The 23,538-nt window shown below is 35.3% G+C and overlaps 1 protein-coding gene across 3 annotated transcripts in view; it reads right to left on the bottom strand.

Moving 5' to 3' along the window:
- Window positions 1–23,538, bottom strand: part of LOC306660131 (uncharacterized protein) — a 309,182-nt gene that overhangs the window by 97,466 nt on the left and 188,178 nt on the right. For 2 of the 3 annotated variants that reach the window (XR_013763549.1, XR_013763550.1), the window contains 3 exons: window positions 19,170–19,249; window positions 6,700–6,782; window positions 5,338–5,447 (listed from right to left, as the gene is read on the bottom strand). The gene's annotated coding sequence lies outside the window, so the exon portion shown is untranslated. The remainder of the gene's footprint in view (window positions 1–5,337; window positions 5,448–6,699; window positions 6,783–19,169; window positions 19,250–23,538) is intronic. The other variant, XR_013763551.1, reaches the window with a different exon arrangement.

Raw genomic sequence — 23,538 nt, 5'->3', positions numbered from 1 at the left:
GTCTGTACTTGACTTTTTGCTTTGTTGATTTATATGTTGTGATACACACAAGTTTTTAATTTTATGTAATCAACTATATTGCTCTTTGTCTTGTTAAAGAAGTCTTCCTGCACTTAGGTAATAAAGGTATAATCTTATATTTTCATTTAAAGCTGTTAAACATATATACTTTTACATGTATTTTTAGTTATAGATGGACACAATACCTTTATTGTATTTATTTATTTTTATGTGGTGTTGAGGATTAAAACCTGTGTCTCACACATGCTAGGCAAGCACTCTGCCACTAAGCCACAAAACCCAGTCCCTCACGTGTAGTTTTGATTCCACCTGGAATTGATTTGTGTGGCTTATTTTGAGACATAATCATACCTTTTACTAGGAGCTAACTCATATTCTTAAGACACTTTATTAAAATGCCCATTTTGTCCCAAATGATTTACCAAAAGAACTATGTCACATATTATTTTTCCATATATGTGTGTGTTTACTTTGGAGTTCATTTGGTTAGGCAGAAAACCTGTGTTTTTTAAACCATGTTTACCTAAGTCACATTATCCTATTTACTAAAGATTTATGAGAAGTTTTGCTCTCTAGAAGATAAACCTCCCCACCAATTTCCTCTTCTGTGAATTGTCTTAGCTACTTTTGACCCTTTCCTTTCAAATATTAAGAAAAAAATAAAATTGAAAAAGACTTTTGTTGTGTATTTATTTTCCTATTTGGATTGCATAGAAGTTGTAGATTAATCTTGAAAATTCTGATTATTTAATGATATTCAATCTTACTATCCATACAAATGGAATTAATTACTCTGCACATAGGCCTTTTAAATTATTGCTCAGTAAAGTTTTATAAATCTTTCACTATTGTTCCCACACTTCATATTTGATGATTCATTCATAGGTGTATCATTTTGGGGGATAAATTATATATAGTCAGCCCTCAATATTCACAGGTTCCTATGCTTTAACTTTAAAAAATATTCCCAGTTCTGTGCTCATGGTCAATAATGAAAAGATTGAATATAGTCATAAAAAAATGTGTCTGTAAAGAACATGTACAGACCTTCTATCCTTGTCATTAGTCCCCAAACAATACAATCTAATAACTATTTAAATAGCATTTAAATTGTATTACTTATAATTAGTTATAAGTACAGAGACAATATACATATGAAATATGCAAATATTATACACTTTTGCATAAGGCACTTGAGCATCTGCAGATTTGGGTACACACATGGAACCAATCCCTCATGGATACTAAGGGACAACTGTCTAATTTTGTATTTAACTGAATTTTTGCTGCTGGCATATTGGAAACCAATTTATTTTTATCGTTGATCTAGTGAGACTAACAAAGTCAGCAACTTTGCTGGACTCTCTTATTAATTCTAATATTTTGTAAATTCTCTTGAGTTTTCTTTGGAGACAATCATATTCAATTACAAATAACAACAGTGTGTTTCTTCCTTTCCATCTTTTTTCTCATTATTTTGTTTCCTTTTACTTACTATCTTGGTAAGATCTCTAATTATAATGTTGAATAGAAGAGAATAATAAGCAATTTTACCTGATGATAAAACAAATGTTTTTGAAGTTTTGCCATTAAATATGGAGTTACTGGAATATGCCCTCAGTAAAATCAAGAAAGTTACTTCTACTTCTAAGAGTTTAAAAGTTTATTTTTTAATTAAGAAGAGTGTGTTAAATTATATTAACGAGAGGATTAAAATTGATTAATATTTTTCTACATTTATTTAGATGAGTTAAATTATTTTCATAGATATTCTAAAACTGTATCAAACTGGCAATCATGTTTAACATCCAGTTTTTATCATGATGTGTTATCAGTTGGTATAATTGCACAATAATTCTACATTAACAAACCAACCTCATTGGCTCAAAGCAGTATCATTTATACTTCTGGGTTGTATGTAGGTCTGCTGGGGTGGCTAAGGAGGTGCTGTTCAGAAGGTACAGCTGGAACAGCTCTGTTGACTTCAGCTGCATGTGGCTACCCCTGCAGGTCAGCAGATATAATCTGAGCTGGGATGGGCAGCTCTATCAAATTACCAGTCTCTGAATTGGCCAAAGGGCTCTGCTTCAAAGGACTCATCGTGCCCTTCACAGGTGTTATGGTTTGGATGTGAAGTGGCCCCCAAAGCTCATGTGTGAGGAGGCAATACAAGAAGGTTTAGAGGACAAATGACTGGATAAGAGCCTTAACACAATTAGTGAATTAACTGAGTGGTAGTGGGGATTAACTGAGTGGTAAATTAGTGGGGATTAACTGAGTGGTAACTAAAGACAGGTAGGGTGTGGCTGGAGGAGATGGGTTCCTGACATGCCTTTGGAATATATATTTTATATCTGGTGAGTGGATTATTTCTCTGCTCCCTGGTCATTATGTGAACTGCTTCCCTCCACCATACTCTTTCACCATGATGTACCCCCTCACCTTGAACCCCAAGGGATGAAGCTGGCCTTCTATGGACTGATACCTCTGAAACACTGAGCCCCTAAGTAAACTTTTCCTCCCCTAAAAATTGTTCTTGTTAGGTCTTTTAGTCACAGCAGCCAGAGTAGACTAAAACAACATGCTAGAAGGGCAAGAAATAGATTATCATATACTCATTCTAAGTCCTTGGGCAGCATCCCTCCCAGATTCTCACAGATCAAAAAACAGGGCATGGAAGAACTCTAAGTCAAGAGGTAGGGAAGCACACTCTCACTTTTGTGAGAAAATCGAATATTTATGTGCGAAGACTGTGCATACAGGAAGGAGTGAAAGTATTGAGTTAATTATTCTATCTACCACAACGTAGCCTTCTAATATATTGTTTGGCTTTGTTATATGCAAAAAACTTATTTATTAAATGCATAATTTTAGAATTATCCTTTTGTGGCATTGTAAAGGAAACATTTTTAAATAATATGATCTTTTTTTTCCTCTCATCATGAAAAATATGAATAAATTGGTTGGTGCCATTGCATTCATAACAAGAATTGCCCCAGAGATTTCCTAAGGCTGAGAAACTTTATTTCTTAATTAAACCCTATATTTTTGTAAAAAAAAAAAAAAAATGTATGCTTCAAGAATGCCTTCACACATTCAAATAAAATTTATCACTATGGCTATATCACTCTGAGTTCAGCCAGGAAAACAGTCACTGACATGGAATGGGAGTTTGATAGGGGAATTTGAGTATTGATAAGAGAATGAAGGTCTTAAGGGATTGAAGCATGGATTCAGAAGGAACCAAAATCATAGCTTATGGGAAACCTAAGAAAACTCATTCATTTAGCCACCAAAGTGAGACTGCAGTGTGGGCATTTATGGAGAAATCAGCAAAACAGAGATGACTGTCAAAGCTACTGAGTCTGATCACAGATCCCTCTGACTGCCATGACCGCCTGAGAATAACAGCTTCTGCTTTACTTCTTCCCAAATCTCAAGTGAATTACTCTCACTAAAAGGAGATTTGGGAAAGCACAGGCCCTAGTATTAGACAAGAAGGGTGGTTGGTGCTGGGTGACAATAAAGAATCCAGCAAAATGGGCACAACTGATCTTTGCAGAGCCATCATCAGTACAAAGCATGTCATTCCACAAATACAACCAAGCCGGCATCTATTTTTTAAATTATTACTATTTGAATTGCAAATTTTTATGGAGCACAGTGTATCACTGATATATGTATACACTGACAACATCAGTTCCTGGCAGGACATTTTCCAAATATAGTCCAAAGATTCTTTGACTTACCTGATTCATTTTACAAAACTGACTCAGTCTAAAAATAAGATATCACTAACAGCAGCAAAAAAAAAAAAAAAAAAAAATGCAAAGCATATAGAAATAAACCCAACAATGAATACATGAAGCCTTTCACAGAAAATTTCTTAGCCACATTAAAAGACAAAAAAAAAAAAAAAAGAAAGAAAATTTGAATAAATCAAGTGGTACTCCATGTCTATGCATGGGCAGGCTGATATGCAGTAGAGGTCAATTTTCTTCCAAATTAATCTGTAAATTCAACATGATAGCAATACAAAGCACAACTAGAGGGATGAATCAAAATCATTCTAAAGTTTAGGTGGAATAAAAGGCAAAGCATGGTTAAGTCAACTTTGAAAAAGAACAAGAAGGGAGCCCAGTCCCAGCAGACATTAATATATTACTAAACATCAAAACAGAAACAGAAAATGGACTTAGACTAGTGGAACATCACAGAAGAAACAGAAATCGAGCCATGCACATATGAAAACTTGGTGTATGGCAAGGTTAGTTCCACAAAACAAGAAGGAAGAGATGGAGACTATCTTTTTTTCTATTTACAATCATATCTAGCCCCATAATTTTTAGTGTCATATGCTATGACTCCCAAATTTATATCTTCAATATACAGTATAGATTCTCCCAATTGCTCAGGTTAAATAATCTGGGAGTTATCCTGTCTTCTTTCTGTCACGGTTCAAATTCAAATATCAAACATTCTGAGATTCTACCTTTAAAATACATCTAGACTCCACCTTTGTAAATCCACCCTCCCGTTGTCCTTCAGTTATTGCTACAGTCTTCTGTCTTGACTCCTTACTTCTACCCTTGACTCTTTTCAGTCCTTTTCTCTTCTCTTCTCTTCTCTTCTTTCTCTTCTTTTATTCTCTTTTCTTTCCTTTGTACCAGGGATTGAAATCACTGGCACTTAGCCACTGAGCCACATCCCAATCAATTTTTATTTTTTACTGAGACAGGGTCTAAGTTACCAAGGCTGCATTTGAATTTGCAATCCTTCTTCCTCAGCTTCCCAAGCCACTGGGATTACAGGTGTGCATCACCACGCCCAGCTTTAGTTCATTCTTAATTTTTAAAAAATCCAAAATATTAAAATGCGAGTCATAGCAAGACATTCTTCTGCTTGGAACATCCCATGGCTTCTTTCCTTATCTCTGACTAAAAGCAAGCAAATGGACCTACAAAGAATTGTGCTGACACCTGACCCCTCTTTCACATTTCCTAACATTTCCCGCTTGCTTGTTGTTCTCCTAAAACACTGACCTTTATTTTGTAACCGGAATGTACCAGGCACACTCCTCCCTCAGGATGTCAGCAAATGCTGACATCTTCTGCCTGTGCAGTTTCTCTCAGATATCTGACTGGTTTCCCCTCTCCCTTTCTTCATATAGTTTCTCAAATATCCTCCAAATAAGGTCTTATTTTGAACATCTAATAAACCAAATATCTTCCTTGATACTACCTATCCTGATTTTTGTATTTTATTGCATTTTATTTTTTCCTTATTACTATTAAGGTTATGGCATAATTTACTTACTTATCTTGTCTGTTTTCTCTTCTCACCAGGAGATGAGGTATTTGTCAGCAGGGATTATGTTGTAGTTTATTCTCTCCTGTTTTCCAAGTGCCTAGAATGCTGCCTGGTGCCTAATAAGGACACAATAAATATTTATTGAGTGAATAAATGAATGAGAAAATGAATAAAAACACACAGAATGCTTTTAGCTCATAGGCTAATCTGTTAGTTTTCAATGAATTCCTATTGAAAGCCCTTTTGCAAAAAAAAAAAAAAAAAGAAAAAAGAAAAGAAGAAGAAAAAGAAGGAAGAGATGGATTGTATAGTTGATGGTGTTATAAAAAAAACTAGCTTGCCATATGGAGAAAAATGGAACGGGGCCTTTTCTTTTTTAATCTCTTGCCAGCTGAGCACTAAATGAATAAAGACCCAAGGGAGAGATAGAAACACACAAAAGAAAATGTGAGAGAATATATTTTTGATCAAGTTTGTAGGAAAATCTGGATTATTCAAAAAACTGTAAAGTTTTAAAAGAAATGAATATAATTTTATCAAAACCATGGATTTCCTAAGGAATATTTATAAATAATGGGCAGATGGGAAGATTGGGAGAAGCTATTAAGGAAATCATACTTAGATTACATTTTTAAAAGACCTCTTGACAACAAAGAAAAATTGCAGGAAGTATAGCAGGAAACTAAGAAAAGCTCACTTGAATAACAAAGCCAGGTGAGATGCTCAAAATCACAATTGGTAGAAAAATGCTAAAAAAATGAAAAATCAATTTCCACACAGTAGAATGGCAAAAATTATGAAAATGACAAAAATTTTATGTTAAGGGGGTGTACCATGGAACGTTTGTATGCCGCACATAGGAACAATAATTAACTGAGCCAGCCAAGCCAGAAGGCAGTATGGCACCGATCAGAGAGATCAAATATTTGTATGTTTATGAAGCAATGATTCCACTCCTGGATAATTATATCTCAAGAAAATTCTCTCAGAAGGGTAAGTTCATCACGACCCTGTTTATAATGATGGGAATAAGGGGTATGTCAATGTCTATTTCTAAGACAAAGGGTTTGTAAAAGGAGGTAGTTGCATACCTTGGAATATTACATAGCTCTAAGAAGCAACAAACTATAACAACATTAAAGGACCTTAAAGACATTGTAAGAAGTGAGTAAATGATTAGAGTGAGATTTATAGTGCAATTCTATTTATGTAAATTGAAAGCAAACACAATCCAAATTAAAACCATATATTTTACGAAGTTATGTGTATATTGTCATGCATCCCTTAACAATGGGGACACAGTCTAAGGAATGAATCATCAGGCCATTTCATCATTGCATGAACATTATCAACTATACATATACAAACCTAGATGCTGTAGATTCATCACTGGACATAGCCACTTGATGCAATGAAGAGACACAGGAAACATGAGGTGTATGAGGCTGCTGCTGGAAGCACAGTTTTATACTAAACTTTTTTTATAAGTAAAGGGAGTACAATCTAAAATAATAATAAAATTATGATAATACATGAATCAATAAGTCATTTATTATCAAATATTATGTACTATATATAATTATATGTGCTACAGTTTTATAGGGCTGGCAGCACAGTAGACAGATTTACTGGCATCACAACAAACATTGAGTAATGTATCCTGCTAAGATGCCATTACAGCAGATATGACATTTAAAGGAATTTTTCAGCACCACCATAACCTTTGGGATCACTGTTTTAAATGTTCCATCCTTGACCCAAACATCATTATGTAGTGCGTGACTGTATTTAACAATAGATAACATAAATAGCTGCATATATGTATCATATTTATACATCTCTTCAGAAAGGGAAAAAAATAAAAAGGCACAAAGCTTTGCATAAATCAATTATGATAATGTTATATGTACTAAAGAATAGGATCAGCTCCACTCTCTGCCTGAGTTCCAATAGTTAAAAATGAGAGAAATATAAACTGTGAACATATTCCATAACCCTGAGGGTTTGCAATAACAAAATCAAAATACCATACAATGACAAAACATTACTGATGCAAGATTAGAGACTAGAACAAAAGACTGAATCTAATCTAATAAACTTTCCCTGTCATTGATATGCTTTATCTATAACAGACCACGATTTTACAGAATTAATTCCTCCACATCCAAGGTTTTACACTCTTTCAATCCAGGCACAGTTCTTTGTAGCATGACAGAGGAAAAAATGGGCTTGCTAATTAATGCAACCTCAGGAGACAGTACTGCTTAGCAGAGTTCAGCAAAGGCTGTCTCCTGTGGGGTATATACACAAACTTATTACCCTCACATGAATGATATTATCTGATAAAATGTGACTGATTGGTACCTTTTTTAATGGCTCTTTTTAAAATTTTTTAACATTTGTTCTAATTAGTTGTACATGACAGTAGAATGCATTTTTACATTTTGATAAATCATACATAAATGGAGTGTAATTTCTCATTTTTCTGATTGCATGTATTTGTAGTATTGCATAGATCATGCAGTCATATGTATATATGAAGTAATAATGTATTTCACTCTCCTACTCTCCCTACCCCCATACCCCTTCCCCTCCCTTCACTTCCCTCTAACTAATATAAAGTAACTCTGTTCTTCCCTAGTGACCCCTCCCCCCCTTATTATGAATTAGCTTTCACACATCAGAGAAAACATTTGGCCTTTTATTTTTTGGGTTTGGCTTATTTTGCTTATCATGATATTCTTCAACTCCATCCATTTACCAGAAAATGTGATAATTTCATTCTTCTTTAAAGCTGAGTAATATTTCATCTCATATATATATATGTATATATATACCACATATATATACATGTGCATTTTTTTCTGAAAAAGACATGTTCTGATGGTATTTTAATCTTCCTAGGTCTATTGACTCATTAGCAAACACAATGACAGACTGCTGAAGGTTTGAATATAAAAGCTTGTCTATCACACCTTCTTAAAGAAGTTCATTGCTTAGTGCATGTCTATAATCCCTGTGACTGGGGAGGCTGAGGCAGGAGGATCACAATTTTAGGCTGGTTTCAGCAACTCAGTGAGATTTTGTCTCAAAATAAAGAATAAAAAGGACTGGGGATAGAGTACAGTGGTTAAGTGTTACTATGTTCAACTCCCAGTACCAAAAAAAAAAAAAAAAAAAAAAAAAAAAGAGAGAGAGAGAGAGTAAAAAAAGAAATTCATTGCTACCTCTTCTCCCTTGGTCTTTCTTATTCATTTCTGGTAAGGAAAACAGAATGAAAATGGCAAAGACTGGTTATAAGCCTACCTTACAAAACTACATTTGCTTTACAGTGTGTTGAATTCAGAGGATTTATTCAATACATATTTGCTACTCAAACTAAAAGGAAAGAATATTGGCTCACCCAAGACAAAAAGAATCTTGAAAGTTCCATTCTGTCATTCACTAGTCAGAGACCCGGAAGAGCTATGTTCAGTTCAAGAAGTGAATTTTTGAGAACCAAGACATGGACAAATGGATTCCCATGCAAAGGAAAATGAACATGGTTCCATGGAGTCGAGAAACTACATTACAACAGGACCAAACAAGAATTCTAATATTTCGATGCACACATTTTAAAAATGCAATTGTTCAGGTTCTATCCTTATCAGGTTCTCAAAAAATCTACCCTGTTTATAAATCTCACGTTTCAAAAAGAAAGATAATTCTTTCAATCTTTATAGTAGATTGCAGGAAGACTTAACTATCACATTAGTTATACTAAGTGATACCCAATAGACCCTTATATCCCTGAATTTCAATACATCTGTGAAAATGTTTTAATGTGTAAAGGGAAATGAAGATGTCCTGTTTATTAAAAGGCATATGCACTTGGTTTTCAAATCACCACTTTTTTTCTGGTTCCAGATGGAATGAGATAAAAGGAGTTTTTACCATCATCGTGGATCCTTTTACTGCTAGCTTGACTGTGTTGGACACATATTACTGAGACTTTAATATCTGCAAAAACCCAGGAATACAATCTCAGATGAGTCACTTTTTCCTTTTTTAATGACAGAGGCTGATGCTGAAGGTCCAAAGCAGAAGAGATATTTTCGAAGCAGGGTCTAGCTGGAATAATGTAGAGTGTATTTCTGAAATTGTCTGCTTCCCATTTCTTTCAAGCCCTCCGTCTACAGTGCCTGGAGATTGGAGCATAAGTGCTTTGTCTCAAAACCATTAGGACAACTGTGAGCCTATTGTAAAGGCCAAACTGGCTTTGTAAACTGGTTTACTCATGGTTTACTCATGAGATGGCAAACATGAGATTTACAATAGTGACAAAACCAAAGCGATACAAGAGGAGCACTGTTTCTGGATTCCTCTCAAAAAGAGAATGTTCTGGAAAGCAAAGCCTCTGTGCACAGCCAGTACCAAGGACAGAGGTTTGGGGGACAGTTTTCAAGCCAGGAGGCAGATGAGGGGCTCAGGCACTGTTGACTCAAAACCCCATGAGACTTGTGGGTTTAACCTCGGGGCTTTTCATCTGTGCCAAGCTGTTTGCCGAGCCCAATTTTTAATCTGGCATCTCTCTAAATGCATTTCATTCACTGTCAAGTTTGAAAATATTCATTTTGTCAGTTTCTATGGGCAACAAACCAAGGAAGCAGCTGCTAGCTTCTTTGTATGTGTCAGGCAACAATTCGGCAGAGGTGGTCTCCATCATATTGCTAATAGAACATCCTTATTTCTAAAATTAATAAATAAAATAAGTACTTAGAGACATACAAACTGGTAGAACTTTATTTATGCATTCATCTGTGGAAGAAGACAATAGAAACAGAGACTTCTCCATTCAGATATTGCCTGAGCCAGAAGAATCTTTTTTTTTTTTTTTGGTTGAATTAATGGAACAGTAGTTTCCTTCAGAAATAGTATTATTTTTCCTGGGAACATTTTAGAAATTTGTAAGGGAATTTTTTTAATTGGCACAATAATTAAGGAACCATAGTTGGTTTATTAGTTGGGCCCTGCAATGAGTTGAATAGTTTCATACATACATCAAAGAACTGTAGCTTACTCAACTTTTGAATGTACTATTGAACTTGCTTGTGAGTGAAAACTTGTTACTAATAACCCAACATGAGAACCAAACTCCATCTTACACATAAAAAAAATATATTTTGCATAATTTTACTGTACACTGCAATTTCCTGGAATTTGACTATCATAAAAACAAAAGGAAGAGAGGGCTTAGTTTTGTTCAGGCTTTTCAATAATTTTTTTTAATTGTAAACAAATGGGATACATGTGTTTCTCTGTACATGGATCAAAGGCATACCATCTGTGCAATCATAAATTTACATAGGGTAATGTTGTTCGATTCATTCTGTTATTTTTTCCCTTACCCACCCCCACCCCTTCCACCCCTCCTTTCCCTTATACAGTCCTTCCATCCTCCATTCTTGCCACCCTCCCTAACCCTAACCCTAACACTAACACTAATACTAAACCCTCCCACCCCCCCCTTATGCGTCATCATCCGCTTATCAGCAAGATTATTTGTCCTTTGGTTTTTTGAGATTGGCTTATCTCACTTAGCATGATATTCTCCAGTTTCATCCATTTGCCTGCAAATGCCATAATTTTATCATTCTTTATGGCTGAGTAATATTCCATTGTATACATATGCCACAGTTTCTTTATCCATTCATCAACTGAAGGACATCTAGGTTGGTTCCACAATCTGGCTGTTGTGAATTGAGCAGCAATGCACATTGATGTGGCTGTATCTCTGTAGTATGCTGATTTTAAGTCCTTTGGGTATAGACCAAGGAGTGGGATAGCTGGGTCAAATGGTGGTTCCATTCCAAGTTTTCTAAGGAATCTCCACACTGCTTTCCAGAGTGGCTGCACTAATTTACAGCCCCCACCAGCAATGTATGAGTGTACCTTTTTCCCCACATCCTCTCCAACACCTATTGTTGCTTGTGTTCTTGATAATGGCCATTCTAATCGGGGTGAGCTGGGATCTTAGTGTAGTTTTGATTTGCATTTCTCTTATTACTAGAGATGGTGAACATTTTTTCATATATCTGTTGATTGCTTGTACATCTTCTTTTGTGAAGTGCCTGTTCATTTCCTTAGCCCATTTGTTGATTGGGTTATTTGCGTTCTTGGAGTAGAGTTTTTTGAGTTCTTTATATATTCTGGAAATTAGCGCTCTATCTGAAGTATGAGTGGCAAAGATTTTCTCCCACTCTGTAGGCTCTCTCTTCACATTACTGATAGTTTCCTTTGCTGAGAGAAGGCTTTTTAGTTTGAATATATCCCAGTTGTTGATTCTTCTTTTATTTCTTGTGCTATGGAAGTCCTGTTAAGGAAGTCTGATCCTAAGCTGACATGTTGAAGATTTGGACCTACAGTTTTCCCAGCACCATTTGTTGAAGAGGCTATCTTTTCTCCATTGCATATTTTTGGCCCCTTTGTCTAGCATGAGAAAATTGTATTTATTTGGGTTTGTATCCATGTCCTCTATTCTGTACCATTGATCTACCTGTCTGTTTTGGCACCAATACCATGCTGTTTTTGTTACTATTGCTTTGTAATAGAATTGAAGATCTGGTATTGCAATACCCCCTGCTTCGCTCTTTCTGTTAAGGATTGCTTTAGCTATTCTGGGTTTCTTATTCTTCCAGATGAATTTCATAATTGCTTGCTCTATTTCTGTAAGGTACATAATTGGGATTTTAATTGGAATTGCATTGAATCTGTATAGCACTTTAGGTAGTGTGGCCATTTTGACAATATTAATTCTGCCTATCCAAGAACATGGGAGATCTTTCCATCTTCTAAGGTTTTCTTTAATTTCTTTCTTTAGTGTTCTGTAGTTCTCATTGTAGAGGTCTTTCACCTCTTTTGTGAGATTGATTCCCAAGTATTTTATTTTTTTTGAGGCTATTGTGAATGGGGTAGTTTTCTTAACTTCTCTTTCTGAAGATTCATCACTTATGTATAAAAATGCATTGGATTTATTAGCATTGATCTTGTAACCTGCTCAATAATTTGATATTTCAGAAAATCATGTTACAGATGGCATCCCTCTTCCTGATAGCACCTGTGATATTCAGAATGATCCAACCTCTGATCCTAAGCCTCTGACTACTTTGCTTACATGTTGTAACACGTTTCTTTTAAAATTGTTTCCTGTTTTGCCTTATACTTAGGATACTGTATTAATTGGTATTTGGTACTAATCCTTTGTCATGTAAGATATTGCAAATATTTTTCCCAGTTTATGGCTTTTCTTTCCATTTTCTTAGCATCTCCTTTTGAAGAATAGGTGACTTTTAATCTTGGAAGGTCTAATTTATGATTTTTATATTAATGACTTTTTATATCCTGTCAAAAGCCTGCCTATCCACACTTTCCAGGGATTTTCTCTTCTAGAAGTTTTGTGATTTTAGTTCTGGCATTTAGTTCTGGCATATATATATATATATATATATATATATATATATATATTCAAAATTAATTTATGTATGGCATGAAATAGAGATTGTCATTCTTACCTTTTTCTGGGTGAATACTGAGTTGTTCAAGTACCATTATTAAAAATACAAAGATTTTGCCATTTAATTACCTTACAGTTTGTTAAAACTCAGTTGATCATGTACATCTCTGTCTTTCTGTACCCCTAATTCTGTTATGTTGCGCTGTTTCTTACACAAATACCATGTTGTCTATTCAGGGTTTATATTATCTTGACATTAAGTGGTACAATTTATCTAATACTATTCTTTTCCAAAATGTTTTCGCTAGTCTAGGGCCTTTATATTTTTATACAAATTTAAGAATCATCTTAGTTTCTACAAAAATAGGATGCTAGCGTTTTTATTAGGATGACTTGAATATATATTTTACATTTGGTGAAACTATAGTTTCACCAAAAATTTGACTAGTTTCTTCCCATTCAAGAAAATGCTATCCTTCAAGCAAGCAGATTTTCTCCTCTGCCTTCACTACTGCTACTCTCCATAACTGATCTTGGGTATAAATAATGTATTTTGTCCCTTCCTTACTTAGGAATGACCTGTTTTCTAGAATTCATATTTTTTAAAATATTTCTTTGCATTCACAGGTTGTGTGTGTGTGTGTATATGCTGTTTTTTTGTTTTTCATTACTTTGAGACAGAATCCCCCCAAGTTGCCGAGGCTGACCTTGAACTTGCAATTCTCCTGCTTCAGCTTCTCAAATCACTGGGATTATAGGAGTGCACTACAACAGCCAACAGATTTTTGATTTTTGAAGTGCATCATTTTTTATTGTTCATTTCATGGCTTGACTTTATTGGTAGAGATGAAAGTCTCTCATATCCTTCTGCATCTTAACTGGAAATAGAGCTCCATTAGGAATTTTTAAATTATGTTTTAGGTATATATTATAATGTAAGAATTTCAATACAATAAAGAAGAATAACAATTTGTTACAAAAAGAAAATTTAGACTGAAAAGTTAGAGAGTCACTAGATTAGAAAGATATATGACTTTACAAAAATTATTTTGGTTTTATTTCCTCATCTATAGCCTGAAAATAGTATAACTTGTTTCACTCTTTCCTCAAACTTGGGCATATTTCATAAACATCTGGAAACGTTTTTAATTGCCCTTATCAGGAACCCCTCAATAAAGATTCTGATTCATAGGGTCTCTGGTGGAACCCAAGCACACTAATATTTTAAAAGTCTCTAGACCAATCCTGCTGCCCAGTGTTCAGTATCCCTGTTGTGGAGTTTTGTGAGGCTCAGCAATGTTGGATTTAGGAAAGTGGTGTGTGCATCCTTATGTAAGTGTGTAAGTATTTTTACACCATTCTCTTAAACCATTCCTAGAATCATTATTATTGTATCAAGTTACAACTATTCATAAATCTTCCAGAATTATATTTCCCATGTGCTAATTAGTAAATGAAGTTTGGTTAATTACACTCTGGACTACAGAAAATTAGAAAAGATTTGGTACATGAGCTTGATGTCAGAATCAAAGAGCCAGTGATATTGTTTGTGAATTAGTGTCTTATTTTCATAACGGCAGAGACAAGGAACTCAAGACTATGGTCATGACTATGCCACAGGCAAAGTGCTTATTAATGTCATATTGTGTGTCACGGTAGGAAAAGGAATGATATTGAAATATTACTAAGATTAAAGATGGAATGAATTCCATCATCTGAGAGGGAGAACATATTAGCTAAGTCATAATTCATGAATCTTTCTAAACTCTCCCCATGCAATTTAGTATACGGAAAATTGCAAATCTCTCCCTCATTCTCTGCACCTGACCTTTGCATATAATTTTTCTTCCATTTGGAACTTTCTTCTCTCACATCCCTCATCCACCTTTCTTAGCTCTTATTATAGTTGAGTTTTACATTTGTATGAGCACTTATTTGATTTATGTTGTCTTTTTCCACCAAAGTGCACATTTATTGAGGAAGGAAACTTGAATTTCATCTGCACTGCAATACCTGGTACACTCCAGGGGCTCAATAAATGTCTACTCTGTGACTGAATTAGTGAATGAAGTCCTCCCCAGAACACTTGGAATATATATTGAAGAAACATTTCTTCCACAGTTTATCAATTATTAATTTATAAAATCTGCTTAGATTTAGGTAAAATGTCATGATTGCTTGTGTATTATATGAGAATTTGAATATAGGTGATGAAAATTCTTGGGAAACCTTTGTGAATTCATTTACTTTTTCTGTAATCATAGTGACTTCACACATTTTCTTGTGCTAACATTGAAAGAAGTGGGAAAGAGCACATTTACATTTTGGAAACCAATGCTCTGGATTCAAATCTCTATTCCTCTACTTATTGTCTACATGTTCTTGAACATTTATAATCAGGATAATAATTACATAATCCACATGCAACCAAGATGATAACAAAACCTACCTCACAAGGTTGTTAGGAGATTTAAAGTAGTTCCATATTCAACTGTCTACTAGAAATCTCTATTTGGATGCATGACAAACATATTGTAAATTTTAAACAAAAATATGAACCATACAAACTTGAAATAAAGTAGTACCTCCTCCTTATTCCTAGGGGCTATGCTCCAAGACCCCTACTGGATGCCTGAAACCACAAAGAGTACCAAACCCCATTTATACTATGTTTTTTCTTATACACACGTATCTGTGATAGAGTTCAATTTATAAATTAGGCATAGTGGGAGATTAACAATAACTAATAATAAAATAGAATAATTGTAACAATATTCTATAATAAAAGTCAAGTGAGTGATTTCTCTCTCTCAAAATACAAATTTGCTTTTTTTGTTGTTGTTCGTTTTAGATATATATGACAGTCAAGTGCATTTGACATATTATACACACAGAGTTTAACTTATTCTAGTTAGGATTCCATTCTTGTGGTTGTACACGATGTGGAGTTTCACTGGTGGTGTACACATACATGATCATAGGAAAGTTATGTCCAACTCGTTCTACTGTCTTTGCTTTTGTTTTTGAGAGCACCTAGATTCTCCACTGTATACACTGTGCCTGTTGTTACCATATGCCCTGCAGCTTTGCTGCATAATATCACAGTTAATCTCTCCTTCCGTATTTTGTGCCCTGATGCCTCCTTTGTACGTTTTATGAATATAAATTTTACTGGGCCTCTTCTTCCAGAAGTACTTACTTTCATCACAATTGAAGACTTACTTTAGATGGTGTCCTTTCTCCTTAATCAACTTCTTGAACTCTGCTGCAAATGCGATGGCAGCTTCTTCATTGGCAAATGCAGCCTCTCAAGGGATTATTGTGTTTTTCCATCTAAGCGCATTCCTGAATCTGTGTAATCATCCCTTGTTTACAGTAAATGGCTTGGCATGATATATTTCAGGGGACCCCTTGAAGTCTTTGTAGAGGATGAGTGCTTTTTGGTGCAGCACATTGCTGTCAATCAGGACACATTTTCTGTTCGTGTCTTCTACCCTCACAAATAAATGCCTCCCAATCTTGACTACACCCTTATCACAGTGGCTATACCTTTTGCATTGTGAAGTGAAATGGCAAAACCAACACGAATTTCCTTTTCCTTTGTTCACAGTTTCAGGTACAGATTCATCCTCACATTGATCTTGGCAATCTCAGTGTACAAATTTTTCTTTCCTCATTGTGAACTTTCACCACTTCATTTAAAAGAAGCACTTTCTCTTTGGCATATCCAAATCAAAGTACCATTTCCTTGAGCTTTGAGCTATTGTGAAGTGAAGTAAGAGTTCCTTGAACACAAGAACTGAAATATCATGACAATCATTCTGATAAAACTGAGACAGCTACTTAATGGATGGGTGGTGTATACTGTCTGGATATGCTGGTCAAAGGGACCTTTCATGTGTTAGGCAGGGCAGAACAAGATGGCATGAAATTTCATTATGCTACTAGGAATGACATATAATTTAAAACATGAATTTTTTACTTCTGGAACTTTTTATTTATTAATTTTGACCGTGGTCAACTGTAGGTAACTGAAACCATGGTAAACCAAACTGTAGATAAAAGGGAGACTATCGTACCCCAAAACAAACTTGATTTTCAATTCCCACAAACCTGCTTCATTCATTGATTTTTCTCATCTCCTTAAACGACAACTCCATTTTATCTGTCCTCAAGACAAAATCTTAACTGCTTTTCATACCAAAACCTTGAAATTATTCTTAATTTTTTGTTTGCTCTCATTCCAAATATCAAAAATGTCATCAAATCCTATAGTTAACACTTTCAAAGGTAATCATTATCTCATCACTTTCATCACTTCATTGCTTCTATCCTGACACCTTAACCTGGATTACTTCATAATTTCCTCACTGATCTCTGAGTTTCTATCTTTGTACCCCAAAAGCTTGTTCTCGTAACAACACTGTATTCCTATGAAGATTTAATTCAGATAATGACCTTTCTCTGTTCAAAATCTATTTCCTTCTAAGTCAACTTGTGACTACTATTATTTGGCCTTTACTCTCTCTGTGTCACTTCAGCCAATGGTCACCCCCCTGTTTTTAACACTATCAGGCATATATTTCCATCTTGGGATCTTTGCAGTTGCTTTCCCTTTTGCCTGGAAGTCTCTCTCGCCAGATATTTGCTTGGCTTGCTCCCTTATCTCCTTCAGTCTTTGATTCCAATGCCTGGTGTTCTTCCTGTCTTGGAGAAAAAGCCATTTTCAAATCCTATCAGCACCTCCAAGACCTTCCTGACCACTCATTCCTCCAACATCCGGTTCTCCCACACCCATGCTATCGTCTGGTGTTTCCTGTGAATTACTTTTGTCAGATGTCTGTTTCTTCAAGTGGGCACAGAGAATCCAGGACATGCCTCTGGAACAGTTGCTTTTTGAAGCAGTAGTTGAGCAGCAGACTTTTCTGCATCTACATCTAGTGGTAGGAAGTCAATTTAGTCAGTAGGTAGGCTGTTAACTGAGTCCCAAACTACTTTCTGTACCAAATAAATTCCTATAGCTTTCTACTATCAATTTTCCTTTATTATGTTCATGCATCTGTGAAAATTGTTAACAAGATCAAATTTATACACCTCCCTTAATATAAATGTTACAAAATCTAAGTACATGCATTACTTTCAGGTAGTTTTCTCCAGAACTCAGAACTACAGTCATTCAAACTTATTGTTAATGAAGCCAGACTCTAAAATCATGGAGTATGATGTCCCCCACACACCTGTGCTCCTACAATGCAATGATACAACAATAAAATGTTAGATTCAGAGGTCACCCACTCTGGCTCCCTCATTTTACATAAGACCAATCCAAGTTTCCAAGAAGTAAAGGGCCTTAGCCAATATCATCAAGCAAGCTTAAAGCAAATCAGAGGCTAGAGATGGGGAGAGTTTGCATCATCTCTACACTGCTTGCTTCCCACCCAGCATCCACTTAAGCCTTAGACACCAGCTTCTTTATGAGTACTGAATACTGGGCACTGGAATTGCACAAGGATGTCACTAAGACCTAAGCAATTTAATTCAACTTGTTCAAAGAGCTGCAATGAATTTCCATTCTATTCAAAGCTGGAGAGTAAGAAAAACCATGGACAAAAGAGCTTGCTTTACAGTATAAGATTCCTCAGAAAACTTGGAGTGGACCCACCATTTGACCCAGCTATCCCACTCCTTGTTTTTTTCCCAAATGACTTAAAATCAGCATACTACAGTGATGCAGCCACATCAGTGTTTATTGCAGCTCAATTCACAATAGCTACATTGTGGAACTATCCTAGATACCCTTCAATAGATGAATGGATAAAGAAACTGGGCATATGTACACAATGGAATATTATTCAGTCATAAAGAAGAATAAAATTATGACATTCGCACATAAATGGATGAAATTGGAGAATACCATGCTAAGTGAAATAAGCCAATCCCAAAAAACCAAAGGCTAAATGTTTTCTGTAATAAGTGGATGCTGATACATAACAGGGGTTGGGTGGGGAGGAGTAAGGAAAGAATGGAGCAATGTTGGATTGTGTAGAGAGAAATCAGGGGAGGGGAGGGAACAGGAGAAAAGACAGATGGTGGAATGAGACAAACATCATTACCCTATGTACATGTATGATTACACAAATGGTGTCACTCTACATTGTGTACAACCAGAGAAATGAAAAGTTGTATTCCATTTGTGTACAACAAATCAAAATGCTTTCTGCTGACATGTCTAACTAAATAGAACAAACAATTTAAAAAAGAATTTTGAAAAAGAGCATGCTTTAGATGTGCCTGAAAGCTCTTCAAAAATCTGAAGATGTATAAACTTACTTAGAACATTACTTACTGCAACAAAGGAAGAGTGTTCTTTCAACTGTCAGGAGAGCAGGACCTTATCCACATCACACCTGTGATGCTAAAGAACATCTATTCAGATAAATGGAGAATGGTACGTCAGGCTAGATTCATTTCATCAAGGTAGAGTACAAATAAATCTACAGAATTTGGCATAATTCTCATTATGCTAACCTGATGCCTCTTGATAAAGAAAGATTTTAAGTTATAAAATTGTTACTACATACTCTATTGCTCCTTCATGATGGAGAGCTGCCTGATAGCTCGTGGCAATTTAACCGAGATTTTTTTTTTTTTTTTTTTTTTTTTTAGAATTCAAACAATAATTCCATATAGTCTCCCAAAATAGCTCTTGAATGCATCCTCTTCTCTACCTGGGTTTTAAGAAGCGGGTCAAGTATGGCTTTGCTAGCCCAGGGGAAAGTAAAAGCCACAAAGTTACACAGGATCACAATGCAATGGTACATGCAATTATCTTCCAGTTTCAAGTGGGAATGAGTTTTTCTTCTATAAAATTCTATAAGCACATTATGTAACACAGCATCTAGAAGTACTAATTCCCTATGATAATTATGAGGACTTAAGCAGTTGAGAGTAATTGGGAAGACTATTCTTACACGTGAACAATTAAGTCAACCAAATTTATGTATTAAGGGAAAAGTAAGAAAGAATACAGGGCATACTTCTTCCAGGTATGACTCTAATTATGTTTGTGGAAACAGAAATGGATAAAATGTAGTTCTTATTCCCAAGGAATTCAAACCTAGTTAAGGGACATTGGCATGTAAATAGCAAGTGCTTTATCTAGTGGGGAAAGCAAAGATCTGCAATCTACAGATCTGGGATTGAGCCCAGCTTTGCCACTTACTAGCTGGGAGACTCTAAGCAAGTTACTTACTCTCTCCCAAGATTTAATTTTCTCATCTCTAAACTAGGATAACTCCCTCCTGAAGTAATGTGAATGTTAAAGGGGCTAAGGCACAGAAAGGACTTGGCATACCTCCAGGTATTAGTGTGGAAAATTGCCATTATTATAATTATATAACAGGCAAATAAATAAGTCCTAATAGAAATACAAGCAATGTGCCATGAAAGCAATTTATTCTGCCTGACGATTAGACCTGTGCTCTGTCTGCCTTTAGAATAGCAACACAAATGGAGTGTGTTCACTGAGATACATTTAAGACATTTTCTGAATAATAATCATGAAGCTCCTGCTATTTCAGGTCAAAGTGTATTGCCTATGCAAGAGGTAGCCATTCCTCTGAAACTGCCCTCTATATGATGAACTGAAGAGAAAAATCTATTTTCTGATTTGTTTTTAAATAACTGTCTAATAAAAAATGGATCACAAAGAAATCCAATATTTCATGGTGAAATTTTGCTTTAAATGAATCTGACTTGAACTTAGGACAAGAGTCCTCCAGCAAAATTAAATGGTCTCTTCAAGTAGCATGGATCCCAAAGATAGGTTTATATTATAACTGTGTTATAATGAACTATGATGTAAAGACTTTTAAAAGTTAACTTTATCTTAGAAGAGTTTTATATTTACAGAAAAATTTCAAAGACCAAGAATTCCCATATATCCCACACCAAGTTTCCACTATCATTAACAGCTAGCATTAGTATCACAATAAATAGCCACTCCGAAGAAACAGAATGGATTCCTCCCATCCAGGATTTGATTTGGATACCAAGACTAAGAATTCCACACATACACCATGAGGTTATGGAAATGTTTATTCCTTATAAAATGAGGTTTTAGGAAAGTACAGAGTAGTCTTCACAAAGTAGTTCCAAATAGCTTGAGAGCCAGGAAAGGAGATCTACTTAGAGTCTGTATTATTAAAGGGCTGGGGTCAGGGTAAGGTTTCCTGAGGGTGGGCAGCATCTTATACAGTTTGAACCTCCCACCTATAAGAATGGAAGGAGCACCCAAGCTTTATTATTCCCTTGCCTGGATGTGGGGCAAAAGGGGAAGATGAATGGGTAAGACTCAAAAGTTGTCAACATTCAAACATCAACCAATGGACTTGGGTTCTTTGTTACTTATGGTTCATTTTAACTATTAATGAAACAGCATAAATATATTTCTATTGACTGAAGTCAGCATTTTATTCAGACTCCCTTGGGGTATACCTAATGTCCTTTTTCTTGTTCTAGGAGTCTTGGCACATATCACATTACATTTAGTTGTCCTGCCTCCATAGGCTCCTCCTGGTTTTATGTGTCTCACGTTTCCTTTGTTTTTGATGATCATGACAATTTTGAAGAATATTATTTGTATGTTTTGAAGGCTGTCCTTCAGTTGGGATTTGTCTGATGTTTTCCTCATGGGTAGACTGGAATGATGGTTTTGAGGCAGAAAGACCACAGAACTCAAGTGCTCTTTTCATCTCTTCAAGTCAAGGCTACATGCTGTCTACAACCTTGCTCATCCTGCTAAGGCAGTGTCTATTAGGCTCCTCCACTTCAGAGTTACTCCATCGTTCCCCCTTCTCATACTATATGTCCAAGGGAAGAAGTCACTATGTGGTATTCATAGGTAATGAGTGCAAAGTTACATACCATCTCCTTAGTGGCAGATGATCTACATAAATTATTTGGAATTCTTCTGCATGGGAGTTTCATTTATTCTCCCCAATTTATTGATGTATTCCACCATTTACTAATATGAGTATGGGCTCATGTATTTACCCATTTTATATTTTGCATTAGGGTCTAATACTACTTACATTGATACAACTATTTTTGTCTTTGGCCATTAGAGCTCTTTCATTTACTTCCTATGTCTCTTTGACACAACCCATCATTACAGACTTTTATTTTGAGTATGTTCTTACTTTCTGATACTGCAAGATGCTCCCAGTTCACCTTGTGTATTTTATGCTTCAGTTTTAGAATCAGCCATTTCTCTAAGGGTTCCTAGTTAGAAACCAAGATGTGAGCACTAAGTGTGCTCATTATTACCACAGAGTTAATGCTTCTAGGTCCTCTTAGCTGAAAAACCAAAAACATATTATGTATACTAATTTGTATACAACTTTAAAGACTTTTTAAGAGGCAAAACAATATAGAAGACCAGGAAGACATTGAAAATGTGCATGAATGTAATGCAGTGGGTTTTTTTTTTTTTTCAATTTCAGTATCATTAGCATTTTAGGCTGAGTACAATGTTATTGTAAAGAATAGAAGAATGAACTTAATAAGAGGTTTAGCAGAATTCTGGGCCTGTATACACTAAAGGTTAGTAGCACATTCCCTTTCCTCAGTTGTGACAACTATCAAATGTCACTTGGGGGACACATTTGCCCCCAGTTGTGAACTACTGTTTTAGTCCAAAGTAAGTCCTTTGCTTTCTATACGTTTAATGGAAAATCAGGCGTCTTTCTCTTTAAAAGTAGTTTTCTAAATAAGATCTGAATTTTAAAAATGAGACCATTGACCACTAACACCAAACATGTCAATAGATTCCCTCTCTTCTTTTGTTATATGTCTATTTTAAAAAATTTTCCTCAATGACTTTATAAATTCCCTCTTCTTTCCAGATTAGTACTTTTTAGTAATTTGCTATCTACCACATGCTCATATTTGACCCATGGCTTTCCTAGTAGATGGGGGTGAGCTTCTAAGGAAGACATTATTTTTTCTATGTAGACTTTCCTGATAATGTATGTAAGGGTATTGCACAAAGTTTTTCTCAATTTTTCTTGTAAGTGCAGCTTGCACCAGCCAACTCAGACTTCTGGCCATTTCCTGAGCAAATACAATACACATGTATACATTTCCTTACTTTTTTTAATGCCTGAAATGCCCCTTTTCACCATGTTTCATTTATTGTGTACTATGTTCTTTAACACTCAGATGAAAGTTCACCTCTTTTACAGAGTTTTCTATAACTCTATTCGCCCCAAAATAATTTATCATCCTCTCCTTTACAGATTAAATTTTGTTCCTCCTGGGACTTTATTTGGAGATAGTCTTTAAAAATAATTGAGGTTAAACAAAGTCATAAGGTAAGGCTCTAATTCAAGAGATGCCAGGCATATGTGTACCTATGAAAGGTCACATGAAGACACAGCAAGAAGGCAACCACATGCAAGCCCAGGAGAAAATCATATCTTCAGTTTAAACTTCTCTCCAGAACTGTGAGAAATAAATTTCTATAGTTTAAGATACATAGCATGTGGCATTTTGTTATGGCTGCTCTAATGAACTGATACATTCTCCAAATAGTATATTCTAAGACAAAGTGTGCAATATAACTGGAGAGGTTGATGAACTGGTAGGTCTACCTAGATAAGTTGATGAGCCTCACGGTTTCAATGTGTTTGATAATCATTCTATCTGTTGGTTTA

The sequence above is a fragment of the Sciurus vulgaris genome (assembly GCF_902686455.1).
Source record: "Sciurus vulgaris genome assembly, chromosome: 4".
NCBI classification, from domain to species: Eukaryota; Metazoa; Chordata; class Mammalia; order Rodentia; family Sciuridae; genus Sciurus; species Sciurus vulgaris.
This window is presented reverse-complemented; position numbering and strand designations above follow the sequence as displayed.